Source organism: Rhipicephalus sanguineus, chromosome 8, assembly GCF_013339695.2.
Source record: "Rhipicephalus sanguineus isolate Rsan-2018 chromosome 8, BIME_Rsan_1.4, whole genome shotgun sequence".
Classification (NCBI taxonomy): Eukaryota; Metazoa; Arthropoda; class Arachnida; order Ixodida; family Ixodidae; genus Rhipicephalus; species Rhipicephalus sanguineus.
Genome location: NC_051183.1, coordinates 87,413,807 through 87,432,648, shown reverse-complemented (window position 1 = coordinate 87,432,648; position 18,842 = coordinate 87,413,807). Strand labels below are relative to the sequence as shown.

Genomic DNA, 18,842 nt, shown 5'->3' with positions numbered 1-18,842 from the left:
ATATTCTTGGTGTCTTGGAACTAGTACACTGTGCATAAATAAATAAAAAAAAAATATATATATATATATATATATATATATATATATATATATATATATATATATATATATATATATATATATATGTATATATCGGTGCATTAGTACACCTTTTCCTTTCAATCTTACTCGAGTAAATCGATAAATAAATACACAAGTAATGAGAATGGCACACATAGAATATAGCTGAACCATTTAGTAGGAATTCATGTTAAGAAGACATGACGTGGAAACACGGACAAAAGAAAAAAGTCGAGAGAGTGAAGAGCTATCTCTCACGTAGACCACTACTCGTACTTGACTGATAGGTGTTACGTCTTACGTGGGAATGCGCAGATAAATATTTGTGTGTGTCTACCTTTGGTTCCGCCGCTGTGTGATTTTTCAGTTGTTAGCGGCGTTTCTGGTGTCTTGCCTACTCCGCTGCTTCAGAGTTTGCACGCCCTGTTTTTTATAAAGGGCCCCAAACAGCCTCTGAAAATACAACAAAAAACAAAAACAACGAGCGTGTTATTCTCTCTTGGCGTTACTTGTCTTTAGGTGCATTTCGTGATGCCAGAACAGTGATTCACGTGACGTCATCAGGGTACATACTTTCCACTGGTCCATATACGAGAAATAACAGTTGTGAATTGTCTCCCATATTGCTTTGCTATGCAGCCGCCCACCCGCTCTTGCTTCTCTCGCACGACAATCGTGCGCGATTAACTGGTTTCGCTCCATTTTGTGCGTTTGCGATCGCGCGCGCAGAGATAACAGACTGTAGCCGACAAGCGCGAAATCATGATAGGTTCAACGCTAAGTGCTGACATTGTACGCGTGCTTTATGAAGAAATTGCTGGCGAGAAGATGTCCCCTGTAAGAAGGGTAGCGAAGGCGAGAACGAAACCAATGGAAAAGGTGCCGGAATATACGATTCTTTCAACGGATGCACTCTTAACAGCGGAGACGATGCAGCTCTCCAGGAAAAAGGCGAGCCCGCTTCGACGGTTTTTTGTATATTTTTATTGCGTTAGCAATTGTAAGGACACTCAGGACAGGTTTCACCGTTGACGTCATGTTCCGTATAAACTCTAAATCGATAACATCGCTCCGCGCATTGTATGTTCTACCCGCGAGTAAGAGTTCGCGAGCGTTGGAAGGAACACGGCTAAAGCAGGGATGAAGCTGACCATCACCGTCACACGGAATAACATCAACCCGCGTGCGAGGCCTGCCATCGATTGCTCCTAAAGCAGAAGGAAACGCCCCGCCCGTCATTTGCTGGGCGAAGGAGCAGCAGGGGATGTCTGGGGAGAGGGACTGCGTGACTCGAGCAGTAACTGTGAACTTTTACTATAAGGGCGCGGTCGAGAGCGCTGGCACGCGCGCTATTTCGGCAGACATCCGCCAGCTAACGGCTCGTATACCTTCTACGCGCTGTGAGCGTTGTAAGCGCTGTGATCTCACTGCTTCGCGCTCGGAGCACTGATACGACAATCTGACCGAAAACCGCTTCTCTCCCGGGATCGGCCGTATTGCCATACAGCAGCGTTTTGTAGAGTTAAGTGAGATCGGAGCAAAAAGAGTTAGCTGCTAGCCCTCGTTCATGTAACATTACGGCGTGTACTTATCGCATTCACTGCTCCCCCCGCCCCCCTCGCGCGCCGCGCCGCCGCCGGTCCTCTGAACCCCGCGGCGTTCACGCGCCGCCGCCGGAGGTGGAAACCCCGGCGCGCCGCCGCCGGTGATTTTGAGTCCGGCGCCCATGTCTAGCCCAGATGCAGGTAGTACTAAGGAGGATTGCAGCTCTTAAAACGCCCAATTAGGCTAGTTACGTTTGCAGTGTACAACATACAACCTCTGTTTCCCGCGCTCAGTGGCACCCACCGGTTCCCGAGTTGTAGACCTTAGTAGTGTGTCACTATAACGGTCGATACTCATTTCCCGTGTCGTACGTTCAACCCGTGCTCGGAGCGCGGGACCCATCGACGTGCTCTTATGCCTGCTGCTGACGTACACGCACAATTGAAAACAAGCCGCACACAGAGGTTTTAAGCATACGCGCTTCCGAGCCAATAGGCGTGCGACTAAGGGAAACACAGTGGATTAGACGAGAGTATCAATACAAGTAGGTCGCGTCAGCGCCTAGACGCCAGACGCGATACATCGCGCCAGACCGCGCAGCGAGAAGCAGCCGACCGGAACTATGAGTTTCCAGCAGCAGCCGTCAGCACGCCAAGTTACGCGGAAACCACACAGCATTGAAGCGAGGTGATCTAATGCACAGGGCGGGGAATCTCGAACGGCGCTGCCCTCTCTTTCGGAATTAAGCGAGGTGAGAGGGAATGCATCAGGTATATGTAGCGATCGCTATATCTCCGGTCCTACTTGAGCTTGTCGAGAAATTGTTTTGGCTATATATTCCTGCGAGGTGTCCGACTCATTCCAAGGTGTTTTTTACGCCAAGCGTAAGGGGTGGTTCATGACCCTTTTAACAACCGAACCGTCTTTCGATGCACGTGTTCTTGGAGAGTGGTTATTTCTTCATCTGTTCCACGGCGTTCTCTCTCTCAAGTATATATAACCTCATGAAACCAATACCCAGTGCCGCCAAGGAAGCATAAAGGACATTATTTGTACACTTTGCATGTAGCGTATTAATTAACATTTTGGTGGAAAGGCAATAAACTGGAAGCAAAAGCCTGTAGTGACCAAACCTACAGCCTTCGGACAACGTATCCGATGTTGAACCAATTGAGCTACGGCGGCGGTCACTCTCCCGTTGATTTTACTGGGTATTTCCATGCATGTAAGCCTGGGAGTGTTAGCGAATACCGCTCGTAGCCTTGGAGCGACCTTTAAGCATTTATTTTTTGTGTACTTATTTTGGTTGGGCGGGGCTGCCGAAGCGGCCGATTTAAATATGCAGAAGTGCACTTTGCGAACGTGGCGGCGGTGTGGGGCACCAGTTATGTGGGGATGGGTTTGCGCTAGGCTTACCCTACGACAGAGACCGGGGAAGGACGCGACGCTCCTCCACCTCCATAAGGCGCAAAGACACTACGGCTAGGTTCGTCGACTGTTGGACACGCCGCAGACTCGAGGCAGGTTGTCAACAAACGTGGGTTCATTAACCCGAGATGCAGAACAGTGTGACAGTCACGGGATTGCAGGTCGCACAGGGTAGCTCCACAAGACCGATCGAGTAGGCTTGCTTGCGGCGCTACGGCTACCACATAAAGGGGACCACCGAGCGCACGAACGAGAAGTCGCCTGCTAAGGCAGCTAAGTGAACGTCTTGTTGCAGACGAGAGAGCTCCTTCCAGCGGTGACCAAGCGCGTGACAGAAGCGAGCTGAGGTGAAGATGGGACCCGGTGGTTGTCACTGGCGGCCAATGAGCAAGGCGTGACATAGTGACGTATGCTAGCCCGACATTGGACGTGGTGGCCAGGGTTGCCAATGGTGGCTACTTTTCGCCAAATTGGCGAATTTGAGAGGCCCATGGCGACCTAAAATTATGAATGGCGACATGGCGAACTGTTGGCGATTTTCGGCTTAGGTCTCCACTGAGTTATGCATCCTGAGCCCAGTGTCTTCCCAACGAATGAGCGGCAACATTCTCTGTATTTTTCTTGGTTTTAGACCCCTGAGTAGAATGTGCGCATTAAGCGTCATTCGGTATGTCCGTCCCGTAACTCGTGTGTATCTCCTCAATTCATCTAGATGCAGGTTGTACTGGAACGTCCCCCAGCGACATTCCAGCAAAATTTAGGTCAGCGGACTGCCTTGCAAACCGCGAGGGGGCAGTGTATGACTATAAGTTTATGGATATAGGTGCTTTAAGCTTCTGTAAAGTTCCGCTTCTGAAGGAGCTAGACGACGGGTTGGCCGCGTGCTCTGAATAGTTTGGTGACTTATTAGTGTTCTGAATAGCTTGGCGACTTATTCACTGTTGCAGTACCCCCAACTCAGCTCGTAAAGACAGCTTTGGAATAGCGAAGAGAGGCGGATACGCGGCTATTTGTGCGATAAAGAAATATTTATTGAGGCATTTTCCACTGCTCTCGGTGAGCGTGTGCAATGAAAACAATTGGTATATAACATTTTACATTGTCTGTCTGTTCATTATTTAACGCATTGGATTGACACGTGTAGATATTATAAGTGGCTATATGAAGAGGTCGGTGGCGTCCGGTTCACACTGAAAAGGTGTAACACTCACTAATGATCGGTTCCTGTAAGAATTCTCTCGAGTTGCCTTCAATAAACCTTTTAATCATTTTAATTCATATGAGGGTACGTAAAGCTGTCTACAAACAACGCTTTCACGGTTTTCGCTTAAGGTTCAGCACACTTTTACCCTTGAAACGAGCGGACAGGGATGGAAGGATATCATGAGCGTTTCATTCATTCACCCTTGCGCCACCACGCACATCTTGCGGCTAGTCGGGGAAGCAGCACCATGAACTGCCATGGTGAAGCGGGCGATACGAGTGGCATTGAGAAACGTTAATATAATTTAAGGGTCTTGGATGGTACTGTATTATACGGGGCTATACGTGAGTGGAAATTTTTATTACTAGTTATTCCGCACATATCTAGAATGGCGACTTCTTTGGCGAAATCTGTAAAAAAAAGTGGCGACTTTTGGCGACTGTTTGCTCGTCGTTTGGCGACATTTACTCTAAAGTCAGTGGCAACCCTGGTGGTGGCCATGGCCGCTCCGTTTCAGTTTAACGGTGGTTCCTGGCCATCGAGCCGCACTGGGCCGGCACTACGCGCGAGCTGAGGAGCGAGGCGCAAGGGGTGGGCGCTCTCTATTCCAACAACCACATAACTTCAAAATTCGCTCAATAGGTAATCACCGCTTTGAGGTGTATAAGTCCTCTTTATTTGTAACAGAGCAGATCCAACTGCATGGTGCGGGCAGTAAGTTTCCGTTGTGCATAATAATGCTATAAATATCATATTATGTTTTGATCTCTTAATATTAAACACGGAATGTTCTCAAGACTTTGAGCTGATGAAAGCGGACTAAGCAAAACGTAGCCGCACCACACTTGAGGCACTGATGGTAGAAACGCAGGGCATACCAGTCCCTTAACTTCGAGAAAATTGCAGCATAATCAGAGCGCAGACGCACGTGCGAAAAAACTGCATGTGTGCAGCCCAGTGCATAAAGGGTAATTTCAGATAGTAAGGAGATAGATAGATTACACTGCGCATTCCAAAATTGGATGGTGTGTGGTAAGGGGAAGCTAATAAATGCACACGTATAATAGCACAATCTTATCTTCCTGTTGGGGGAATATAGTCATATATTGTTCTTATCGCATAAATACACACACGTATGATGATGGTGTACAAAATTTGTACGACGTATGCACCTCCCAAAAGTTAGGCGTCTTTTTGAAAACGCAAACGTGAGTATCAGATCTGTTTTATGTTCTCTTCCCTCGCTTTCTGTGCGTCGTTATCAAGTAAATATTATCACAACCATAATCTGACATTAAGACGCGTCATATTCATTCCAGGAACTTTCTGCACGGACGTGTGAAGCATTGAGTAAAGTTTTTGTAATTAAAATGACAAGCATACGGAACGCTCTGTGAAAACGAAAAAGAAATTTCTAGAAGATCAGTTCTCAGGAAATTGAGTTTCCTCGCTCGACATCCCGGAAGTAAGTATCCAAAGCAATGTGGCCTGTCAACAAACGTCATTAGTTATATTTGCTGTTTTGTTTTGAGTTGCAGCAAAAAGCAGGAATAACAACTGGCAAACAAAACAATGGACGACGTGTAGGCGGCGAAAGCGTGAACAGAGACGCCAAGTGCAGGAACCGGAAATGAAGAACTGGGGACGTGCGCCGCCAGCACCGCAAGCCAGATTCTTTGGTTGCTCCGGAGGATCTGAGCGGTAAATAGGATTTTATGGTGGACGCAGAGCCCGTTCTCTCAACACTGACTTGATTTAGCGAAGAGCTAAGTGTAGTTGGGGAGCCTCAACTAATGCGAAGCACAAATAAGCACTTGTCTGTTGTAATGAAGGAGGAAGAAAAAGCTTAGCAGGAAGAATTACGTGAAGTAGCCAATATTAGAAAGCGAGCACCGCGTGATGGCAGCAGTCTTGGTCCAACGCGCGTCTTTTTGCGTCGAGATAACGCAAGAAATGAGATTTGGCGAGATCTCGGGGCTTGGTTTCCGGTAGTTTATTATCGAATCGCCCTTGTTGGGGCATCTCACGGAGGAGGGTCGCACTGAGGATGAAACCTAGAATTCTAAAACCTAACGCGTTGTGACGTTTTTCATCACGTGTTGGGCCGACGCAATAGATTGTAATCGCGTTTCGCACGCTCCCTCCTAGCCGTTTCATTCATCCAAGCAGGAGAAATAAACCAAGAGAGCCAACGGGTTAATGTTTGCGCGTTAAAATTAGGCAACTTGCGACGACTTAGTCATATTACCCAGAACAGCTGGCTTCCCCGATTTCTGTGGCACATGCCCGCTAGGATGTTTCTGCGAACACCGCGGACGTTAAGGCTAGCCACAGATATCTGCTCTGTAAGAAACGAAGCAGCGCATGTGAAACATTCAGGAAAGGGGAAAAGAAAAGAGTGGGACATACCCCATAAAGAAATCGCGCGAAGATAATGCTTGATTGACTTGTCAGTCACTACGTGTGTTTACTTACAACTGCGCACTTGTTACGTGTATCCAATTCATAACACGGAGTGCACCTACTGTATAGTTTAGCTTCAATTCATGCACTGGACCAATCGATGCTTGCAGCCTGTGTCTTCATATGCGTTTATGCTATACCAGAATTAGAATAATCCATGCTGGATTCTAAGAAATCGTACGTATTCTGTTGATTTTGTAGCCCACGATGCCCGCACCATATATAGCGACACGAGTGGCTCACCATTTGAGATTAGGCTGAACCCTATGACAGCTTGACGGTGACGCCACCTTTAATTTATTTCTATTACGTTTGTGTGCCTCCTTGTCAATGCGTGCAGCTATTTTCATGGGTTTCCATGAAATGAACGAAGTGACGCACTCAAGTGCATTCGCCACACTTAATACCCTATCGCTGGTCGTGGCGTATTAGCCACACACCCCACAGGCATTCTATTGAGTGGGAGCTCTGAATGCGCAACTATTCCGAGAGCAAAGACTGTTCGCTTCCACCAGCTCAGTATACATTCAACCACCTTCTATATTCGGCTCTCGCCAAAGAGATCGCTGCGCCGAGGCTCTTTCCTGCGGTGAATGGGAACACAATCATTGCCGTATTTAGCGCTACGAACAGTGAATGGGAACTGTCTGCGCAAGATGGCGCTACCATAGCGAGTCCTAGCTCTGTTGAATCTGCATCACAAAAATAGTACGTCTTTTCGATCGAGGTTCTGGGCACAATTAATTTGGATCGCTAATAGCAGCCCTGGACGGTTCGTTAACTTGAGTAAGATTCGAGTGCACGGCGTCATTTAGTTGCCGTAGTGACAGTAAGTGCGCATATAACCCGCCAGCACACAAGATAATTGAATACCCATTTGAGAAATATGTTGGTAGATCAGAGAGTAGCATATGAATAAGCACATACTAAGACGTGTGCGCACTAATACATGTACGGCCTCCATCAATTGATTAACGCAATTGCAGCTCAATGTAGCGCACATAAACATTAACAGTATTTTCCATCCTGCACCCTTTATCTGACGGAAGAATGCCAGATTAAAAAATAAATAAATATTAATGCCAAAGGAGTGTTGTACGAAATGCAAGACAGACTGGGAGTATCACAGGGATCCACACCTAAAATAATATGTCAGTTGTAAAAAAAAGAACAAATGACTGATGACAACGGTGCTTGTTGGAGATATTATTAGGACATCGTTTGACGCCACCAAAAAGAGTATTTTCAGACCAAGCAATGTTGAATGGAACGTCGCCAGTTTCCAGTATTATGGTCGTTGAATGTCCGTCTGAATGCTGTATGATGAATTCGGTGGAGACGACTTCCTATAAAGCGGAAACCAAGACGTGTCGTCGACGTTACCAATGAAAAGGCGAAAATCATTTTCCTTGTGTTTGCGTATTCTATTCATCAATACATGGTATATAATGGAACAGAGCGCGACGGGAAAAAGTGTGATGAAAATGGGAGGTTCTTTACGTGAATCTGAAATGACGCTACAAGAAACCTATTTCTCTTGCACCAGGTGCATTCCCATTCCTGCTTCGAATATATAACGCAGTATGCTTATCACTTCAGGAAGACAGCCTGTTATCGTTCAGATAACACTGTTTAAAAAATGTTCAAGTATACCGACTAGCCCAGCTTTCAATCCTTCTATCGTACAACTGTTCTCTTTACAGCTTTTTTTTTAATTTTTGCCACGTGCGTAAGTAACAATGGTCGATTTGTGTCCTCCTCAGCATCTGATTCTCCATCTTTGCGTAACACCCATATGGCACATCGATTTGTATTTACACATTCCATTGCCTGTATATGGCTACGGATTTTTTTTTTATCCTTTAACTTTGGACACCCATATTGTACACACAATCCACAATCACAACGCACACCCTTTTCCGCTCATGTATGTTCTGCGCTCTAGCCGTCAGTTTTTGCTATACATATGTTTACGTATTTCGCAAAAACTATTTTTGCTGCGCTCTCCTACCATTTCATATCAAGCTGAACATTCATACAATTGTCTTGCCTCAGTTGTGTCTTTTTCTGCTGGCCCCCCTTTCAAATTGTCCCATTGACCTGTTGCAAACGTGGAACAAGCTGAAATTTCCAATTTTGAAACACAGGACTACACTCGCAGGCGTTAACGTCGGCACTACTGCTCATATCCTTATATCTGGCACCATCTCATACTGAGTATAACCCCAAACTGATGTGTGTGTTATTAATGGTGCGTTTCATATTAATAATAATAACTGTTGAGGTTTAACGTCGCAAAACCACGATATGATTACGAGAGACGCCGTAGTGTAGGGCTCCGGAAATTTTGACCACGTGGGGTTCTTTATCCTGCACCTAAATCTAAGTACACGGGCCCCTAGAATTTTCGCCTCCATCGAAAATGCGGCCGCCGCGGCCAGGATTCGATCCCGCGAGCAGCGGGTCAGCAGTCGAGCACATAACCACTACACCGCCGTGGCGGGTAACTGGTGCATTTTGTTTTGCCTTTATCCTTAGATGGTGGATTCTAATGTGCTATCGCGGTAAAAATAAATACAAACAGTGCGGCACCTCTCCGATGTTCCAGTTTCGTTCCAAGCGCTTTGAACATAGCTGGTAATAAAAATACACTAGAGAAAATCATGATACAATCAAGGACGCCACCAGCGTCTTTTCTCCACCTCCAAGATAAGAACGCGATGGAAAAAGAATTCGAACAGAAGAGCATTTACGAACTGCTGCATCTCTTCCTGTCACGCCGGTACGTTTTCCTTTTAGGGATGAGCATACTTCTGTTTCCTCTGTGTCATTGCGGTTGTGGCTTACTGATGGGTTGAAATCACACGAATGCACCTCTATGAACCGACATTTAAATCGCGAATTTTGTTATCTTAAAACTTAGGCCTAGGCACCTGGCCATATTGCCGCAAGCGGTTGCGAGTTCCCGTACGTTTCTTACACAGTGCGCCAGTAAACCTACGCTTCGCTCACTCCATAAATCATCTCTTATACCATTAATCTATGACGCGTGCAACGCTTGTCAAATCCGATGTCACTGCTCTCCGATAGCCGTTATGTACTACCAATGGAAAGCTTGAACAATAATGTACATAGAGCGCATGCTTGCTTCAGTCCTTGGTGAATTCCCACTTATTTTCAGAGCGAAGCCGCAGTGTAACTGGGTCATTCGTAACTCTGCGAACAGTTACCTCAGTTACTAACTCATGTTTTAGCTAACATGGTATGAGTAAAGAAAATCATGTTTCACCACCCTCCGTAATGTCTTTGGCCCGGCGGGTATTAAGCATTCAATAAAAAATGAATAAATAAATAAATAAATAAAAGAAAACCCATAGCAGGCACGTGTGAGAGATGTTTTGAGAAACTCCACTACTGAACACTGGATGGCCACAAAATAAACACAAAAACAGTATTTAAAAATAACTGCGTCAGCAAAAATTTAAATTAACAGATAAATGAATACGTTCACAAAAAAAAAACAAACAAAGCACATCAATAAAGAGGTAAACCTGCGCGCCTAGAAGGACTGTCTACCACTCGGAATTTCTTTGGTGCAAATGAGAGGATCGTTCGTCACAACGGCGGCGACGAGCATGTTTCTGCCCCATAAAAAAAGTAATTATATTTTTAATTTCATGTTGAAAATCGTGAAAGAATGACCGCTAGCGTAAGGCAACAGAGATGTGGTCAATCTACTGGTAGGACAAGACATCCTCGCAGGTAAACTCATTTTGCTTAAAAACAAACATGTATAACTTGAAGGTGTATTTTACGCCCTTGAGGCAGCTTTCAATTGCATCAGAGAGTAATTTTTGCTTTTATTTCACGCATTCATAAAGGCGCGTCGTGGCGCTGCTTGCGGCGCCGTCTTCGATTTCTTCTGCTTCAACTCATGCGCTATGTCATGCGGCCCTCCGCGCTGGTCGTACTGTGCCGCTGTATTGTTGTTAGGATGTCTCACATGTGCTGTGCTGTGCTGTGCTGTGAAGACGTGTATTATCTTATCTTTTTGATGGCTAAACGTGGCTTGGATTGTGGCAGCAGTGCTAAAATAAATACATAGACTGCGATTACAGCAAAATAAGTGTTCTCTAATCGTATAATAATGCTTCATTTAACCGCTAGCGCGCTGAAAGACTGTTACATTCATTACATTCGTGATCAGCGAAAATAATTTAATGCTATAGAAATCACATGTGCCTTCGGTTTTAATTTTTACCGGCACTACAATCGTCATCGCGTCCACCAACTAGTTTTGTGGGCATGTTTCACGCCATTGGAAGAAGACCGGACGCAGATCGAAAAATTCTGTTTTAAAAATTTCTACTCACTTTCCAGAGAAACCGCTGCAAGTTCGGACACTTCAGACGGTACGCTTTCTACTGCGGTACTAAACAGAAAAGCGATGAAGGACGGTAGACAGTCCCTTTAACTTCTGGCCCACGCCAATAGAAGTGGAAGTGTTTTAAAGGAGCGTGTAGACGCTAAATTACATCACTCTACGGTTTGTGCACCTTTCATAAAATTGTGCGTCAACCATTTATCGTGTGATACACAGCTTCGCTGGCAATCCGCCTCCACCAATAGAAATGTATCACGGATTTTTCCTTTCGCTCTTTCCCAAACAGTCTTTAGCCGGTCACAGTATATCTCTTTGAGCAGTCGCACGAAGTCGACCTCAAGGCACTCATTCTTTCATAGTGCTTTTCAGAATTTTCTATAGCATTTCGCGATCCAAGTTATCGTAAGCTCGCCTAGTACCCAGAAATCCCATCTATAATCGTCTATACTCCGCTGATGAAATCAGTATGCAGGTGGGCATCTCGCATGCATATCTCTGTTGAAAAATACTACGTCACAAAGGTTCTAGATACATCTTACCTTCAAGAACATGCAAGTGAACTCACACAAATATGCTTTATAATCTTTATCAACCAAAATGTACGAACATAATTGAATACAGTGGTCTATGGATAAACTATGACGTCATTTTCCACTTTATAATCAGAGCTCACTGCCGCGGTGACACCTACTGAGCCAAGAACAAGTGAAGATGGAACTAAGATTAGCCTCCGAAACGGCCGTTACAATAACTGGAGGCGTGGCATTCAGCATTATCAACGGTATCCCTGCGACACCTATCGGGCCCGGCTCAAATGAAGCCGCGGTTCGTCGGGGCCTCAGAGATGCCCGCCGCTTGAGTATGTGCAGGCTTATGCAAACATCTAGGCCCGAAGCAGACAAGGGCAAAGAACTCCGTAAGCAGGACGTGTGGAGGAAGAGCCGCGATTGATTGAAACAACTTTATTGAGGTCCTGCGGGACGCGCCCTAGAGCGCAGCCTCCCACGTGCCGGGACCGCCTCCGTGAACGTGTTGCCTGGTCTAGGGAACACAGTAAATGCTCATTCATTCTGAACCCGTTAATTAGGAAAATCGGATAATTCTGACGCGTTCTCTGGTCCTGACAAGCCTATGCATTATGCCATGGCATCAAACTCTCGTTAATTCGGTCATATTTAGCAGCATTCTGGTTAATTCGGGCGATTCTCGGAGCGCGCTGAGCGAGTGGCGAAAATAGCGGCTTTTACACTGGTCTTACGCAAAGTACAGGATTACGTATCCATCGAGAAAATGAGAGTGCATTGACGAATAGACATTTGTTCACTCTTTTATTGATACTTGCGATAATTCGGTTAATTCGAACATTTTTCTGGTCCCATGAAGTCTTGAATTAAGCAGATTTACTGTACTTTTTAATGCGGATGGCAGCGAAAAATGATCAGCGGAGTAGCCTGTCTGAATGCACTCCTAAATATATGCGTAGCTTTAGAGCATGGTCATCTTGGTGTCTTTGTCGGAAAGGACATCCGAAACTTGGCCTCATCAATCAGAAGTGGATCGAAGTTGTATGTTCGGTTTGTAGATGCAGCGTTACTATCCATATCATTGACTGATTCATTTAAAACCAGTAGTGTGTGTAAAGCTAATCTACATAAAATTTTTGACTAATTGCCTGTTATGCACAATATTCTAAATATATCAGTCCTCTTAAGTGAAATTGTAGGTGTAATTTATGTACTGTTGAGGGCTTATGTTGTCGTTATAAATAACAAAATTATCCCCATGTATGTTGCGTAAATATGTTATAATCTTTATGCTGTATATAAATATTGTATTGTGAAAATATTTATGTATTTCAGTAATTTGAAAGTGCAAGTTATTTCTGCTTTCGTTGGGCAAATTTTGTACATTCGCATAAATGTCACATATAATTTCGATGTATTTACTCGCCTGCATAGGCCATTACTAATCTTGCCTCTGTTTTTATTTTTCGTGTGTAAAAGTGCTAGTGCTACATAGGATAACTAAAGAATGCTCACTTGTGCAATGTAGGCTGTTTTGTGTGTCAAGTATATGGGCAAGGACCATGTCAAGCTGCTAGATAACGGCTTTTTTTCTTGTCCTCGCGTTCGTTATGTAGCAGACGCTGTAATAAAAGCCAAATAAATTGGATTGATTGATTAGGTCAGAATTATAAAGCGTGGCATAATCGTTTAGCGCAAAAATGTGTTCCTGGCACGTCTGTTATTGCTGCCGGTGAAAGAGCCTATGCGTACGCTGCGGACCGCCATTCAAATCAGTGGTTCAAAGTTCGCACAAAGTACATGCGATCTCCGATCTCTGCTGCCTTGGTTGAGGTGCGCTGCACGCTTATCCGGTAACAATGGAAAGGAAAGAGAGAGGAGGCTTTTTACAGTAGTAGATATTGAGAAATTTTTCGCCCACAAAATATGCTACGCAATATTGGCACCTTAGCTCGATTTGTTTCTCCCACACTTTGATGCCGAAATTGCTTGCACATTATATTAGAGTATTAAGTATAAGAGTATTAGAACAATAAGTATATTAAGGGGTAGAGTATTAGGGTAGAAGCTCCATTGTTTAGATGTCTAAAACCTGTCAGGGTCATTGGCTGTGAGGGCCAGGGTCATTGTAATCATGTCATGTATTGTAAAAATAATTATATATATATATGTAAGATGGTCACTTAAAGGCCGAAATTGGCATTTCCGATACAGTGCACACAGGGACGCTCATGTTCGAGAGCGCGTAGGCTCTCCTCCTGCTATTCTCGAGACTTATCTTACCTCTTTTCAATTAAGCTCTATCAAAGAGCGTCGTGGTCTACTTCAACTCCTTCTGGAGACTTGGCGATTCTCACCCACTGCGACAGCAACGAGACTTCGTTGCAGCTGCGAGATTCTGTGCCTTTGCAGTTGAGGCCAATACACCAGCTCGTTAACGTCTAACGCACGTTGTATTGCCACCGACGCAGCACCTTTGGGCGCACAAATCCCTTTTGGTACCGAGAGAACTGTTCGGGTACGCAAGGTGCTAAAGAAATGCGAAGCCCCTCCCCTACTGTGAACAGAGAAGGCAGCGAAGCTATGGTGGAAGCAGCGGCTGCGGTGGCACAATCTGTGGCAGCGGCGTCACGTCGTTTTCGCGCCCATCAGCGCTACTGGACGCGTTGGCGCTCCTTCAGTTGCCGCTCTTCCTCCGAGCGAACGACACGCGTCCGTCCCATTGGCCTCGAGGCCCACCACTGGAAACGCCGGCGCCACCGTCGGCGTGACGTGCTTGGCAGGATCACGTGATCTCAGCGGCCTTGTCGGCTGCTTGTGGAGCGCTGCCGCGTGCTTTGAAAACGAGTTTCAAGTACCACATGCGCTGCGGTCTGTTCAAATACGGAAGTTTTCTCGCATTTTCTGCTCAACTGAAACCATTTTAATAGAGTGGCTGCCTCCGAAGGCGACGAACATGGGGTTCTACTGCTCGGTGCCGCAGTGCCGGGCTTACGCAACGGAGCCCAGTGTCCGCCTGCACCGGTAACCGCGGGACAAGAAACTGCGTGAAGCATGGGTTGTAAAGCTAAGAACCGGCAAGTAGCCATCGGCTACGAGTCTTAAGCGCAACAAGCACTTTCGCGACGAAGACTTTCATTACTGCGTCGGGCCTGCGTTGTTCGGTGAGTAGCAGACAGCGCGCACTGAGACGATGGCTCACGCGCGCTTCCCGCCGGCAAATTATGCTTATCTGCCACAGAATGGATAAGGCGCTACCTTTTACCACGTGCGATACCGTCTGAGAACCCTCCCGTGGGACCTCTTGGTCGTCCGCCCCGTGCTCAGCATCCACAAAATCGGCTGCAGCTGCGCAAGTCATTGTTTAGATACGTTGAATTCAAAAACTCACAGGGTCCCTTATGCATTCGCCAAAGACGACTAGAAGGCGAAAGCCATCTTCTTCTTGTCAGTCTAATGTATTGATCCTCCCGCGCCCCCCTCCAAAAGCGTTCTGCACCTAATGCGGTTTTGCACGGCTTCCGTAACCGATCACGGAGGCAATGCAAAGCGACCATGACGTTGAATACGTCATCATGTGCCGTCACGCTATGTGACGTCATAATTACGCTACATATTTTGGCGATCTGTGACGTCATATGATAACTCCATAGTGAAGTTACAAATTTAGGAGGTCTGTGAAGTCATGATGAAGCCATATGTTGACCTCATCACGTGACTATTTTTTGCGTCACACGTCTTGACGCCGCGACGGTCAATCTTCCCGTTTGAAGAGGCATCTGGCTTTCGCCTTCATAAGCTACGCGACGTTTGCTGGTGGACGTACATAACGAGATAGTCAAATCCTGTGGCTGTGAGCTGCATTTATGTTGGCAATAACATTCTTTCAGTCAAGCTTGCGTTCCACTGACGCGATCACTATGTCCCAAATTTATTTGTGTTACTCTCAAACTGACGTTGGGCCTCTCCAACCCCATGTATTTTCTTGGAGCCTCATTTATTTACGTGGGAAAGATGCCACCCTCTTGGCGTTAAACACGACACTGCTGCCAAAATTGCTGGGGTAGTCGTCAAATATTTACTATCTTGTTTTGCGGCTGCTGGTTGCTGCAATAACTTCTATTTTATTCACCGCTATTTCAAGTTCACGTGGGTCCTAGTTCACAGCCGACGTTTGCAGAACAAGTCCGGCGAACGTTACTGTATTTTCTTTCATTTCCTTGACGTTGCATGCTACTACCATGCTCGGTCTGCTAGACTACTTCTCCTTCCACCAGCAATCTCGAAGTGGTGAAGTTTTGGTCTATGAATTTGTTGATGACAGAGAGCGGCAAGTTCACTGGAATGCAAATGGAACGATAAATAAGGAGCATGAAAAAGAGGCGTCGCATTTGCTCACGTTTTGCGTGAGCACCAAACGAAACGAATGCACTGAATAAAGAAACAGAAGCAGCGGCATTTGCCCGCTGAGAAGGCCGATCAATACGCAGTGCGAGACAGCTTGTCAAAAGACATTGAAACGTACACGAATTTATACCAAAAAAACAATCGGCAGATCCCACGCACCGTGGGAATCGATGTTATGCGAAGCATGCGCGGGATGGTGACTGTGGTATAATTTTTCGCATAAAGCGAAACGTTACGAAATGGCACTAGGGAAATGTGGAAGTGGTATACGCACACTCATATGTTGAAGAGTAACATATGTATTGTATAACCAGTTGTTTACAGTTGCGTAACGATGCCAACAGCAACGTGGGTGTTACCAACACCTGACGTGGTAAGCTGATATGTAGTGCTTATATTCTTTAATACTGGATAGCGCGAATCCGAACAGGATAAAGAAGGAACACAGATGCACAGGACAAGCGTTACTCGCAACTAAGCTTCATTCAGAAAAGTTTCCCTAGATATATACACAGCCCAGTGACACGCGCAAGCGCACTGCACATACGTTACAGTCACAGTTACAGTTGTTATGCTTATACTTGTCCGTTATCACGGAGAACGCACGCACGTTTCATGAACCCGTGTGTATGTGAAGAAGGGGTTCTTGACAGTTCTTGATCAAGGCCATCACCACCGTGATTAGTGAGCACTAGCAGCTGGACCGTGGACCGGACGTCTTAATCGGATCCGTTCGTGATTGCGGCAATGGGGAGTCTAAGTGCAGTGAAGTGCAAGGTATAGTGAAGCAGGTGGAAATCCGGGATGCCTCTTACAATGAAATGATCTATGATGCCTCCTGTCCTGGACGTGGCAGCGAGGTCTCTTGATGCCCTGTCGACACCCAAGCCGTCTTTCATGCAGTTAAGGGCCAAGCGTTTTGGGTCTTGATGAATCTTGAAGTCACCGGTAATGATGGGAAGCCTGGTTCTCTCAGCAGATTTGTTGTAGGAAGCACTGACTCCGGTTTATGCGTAATCACCGTGGTCTACATTGCACACCACGTGGATGAGAGGATGGTAGTTGAGCGTCTTCCAGGAGTGTTCTGTCTTCGGCTTCTTCACTTTCCTTGCGTCCGCCGCGGTGGTGTAGCGGCTACGGTGCTCGGCTGCTGACACGAAGGTCGCGGGTTCGATACCGGCCGCGGCGGTCACATTTCGATGTAGACAAAATGCTAGATGCCCGTGTACTGTGCGATCTCCGTACACACTGAAGAATACCCGATGGTCAAAATCGCTCAAGCCCTTAGCTACGACGTCTCTCATAATCATATCGTGGTTTTGGGATGTAAAATCCCAACAACTATTATTATTATCGCTTTCCTTGTTTGTCAATGTGTGTATGCGTGGTTACTGTGTTGGTTGAGACCATGTATCTCCTGTGGCACATACCCGCATAACATGAGCTCTGGTATACGGGTATGTGCCACACGTGGCTGAGAGAAAGGGTTTCATGACGTACGCGACAGGTAGTTTGCGTTATTCATGTCATGACTAGTGAATCTTGTTCGTCATAAACTGATCCCCTGCTATGCCAACTTTGGTGTACTACAAGTTATCGAGACGACCAGGAGAGCGCCCAGACGTAGGCGGCTAGATAGATAGATAGATAGATACGTAGATAGAAACGGCCAAAGTGCCTGAGGTTCGCTAAGAAATGCTTCGCATTTAAAAAAGGACACCGAATCGTCGGGACGGCACATCACAAAGTTGCCATGCGCACCGAAGCCGTAAGTGTAACGAAATTGTTTTTGAACTGCTCTGATAGCGTCCGCGCAACAGTATTTGTTTGTGTACTCACACATTCTCATATTTTGCGGCCTAAAGTGCACAGCGCGGTGCCAAAACGCGCTCGTAGCAAAAGCGAAACCATCAGTACGAACACACATGCAGACGCTCATACATGGCGAGGCATCGTCAGTCGTTGCGAACCCGTGCGATCGCTGGCTTGAGGCTTCTTTCTGTTATGCTCCGTTTAGTTATACAGGCAGCCTACTCTGACGAGATATTTCACATATTGGCACTCAGCGAGGGACTACCTTTCACGCAAGAAGGCCGGTTCGGGGGTCTCCAACGCGGTGACCGCGTGAAGCGGGTGCTCGGTGTTCTGCAAAGAGACAGCGAGTGTAGGCTATCTTATGCTTTCTGTTCGCCTAAAATTATTCTTTTGGCAGGAAAGAACATATTTCTTTTCGAAAGTACCTGCAGAAATGTCCCGGAGGGCTTCCACGAGGTGTTTTTGTAGAGCGCCGACAGCAAAACCTCGGCGCTGGCGACATCTTTGAGCCACGAAGCAAAGAGACACAAAGATTGGTGTGAAGCGCCGTTGCTAGATGTCGCGACACGTGTGAGAGAGACAATGATGGCGTTGACGAGAGACATCTCTGGTAGGGAACTTTGTCTATAAACCGATATATATCCTGCGTTAAAATGTGTTGTTCTACGCGTAGTTCTGTCCGCGGGCAGAAGCTCCGGTGTGCTAGTTCTTAGGGCGGACAGATGCTGATCTGAGCAAGCGCTTCTTAGTAGCTCTAGCTTTAAAGCTGCTGCGAAGCTTGACATTACAGGGCAGCAATTGGGTGCTCGGAAAGACAGCGCAGATGAAGCGACGAGCATAATCTTCTGCAGCCCAGGATTTCAGCTTGAGACAGATTACCTGAATGACGGCGTCGTGCGAGACGCTTATGAACTTAAACACACCATGTCCTAGAAGAATCACAAGTTAGCAAACCTGCTAGTGAAAGTTGCTCAACAACCACATTTAAGGTATCGAATACCGTATGGCAAGT

The 18,842-nt window shown here is 46.2% G+C and overlaps 1 protein-coding gene across 2 annotated transcripts in view; it reads right to left on the bottom strand.

Moving 5' to 3' along the window:
- The window catches only part of LOC119402197 (synaptotagmin-2), a 318,421-nt gene that overhangs the window by 269,959 nt on the left and 29,620 nt on the right, over window positions 1-18,842 (bottom strand). The window lies entirely within an intron of this gene.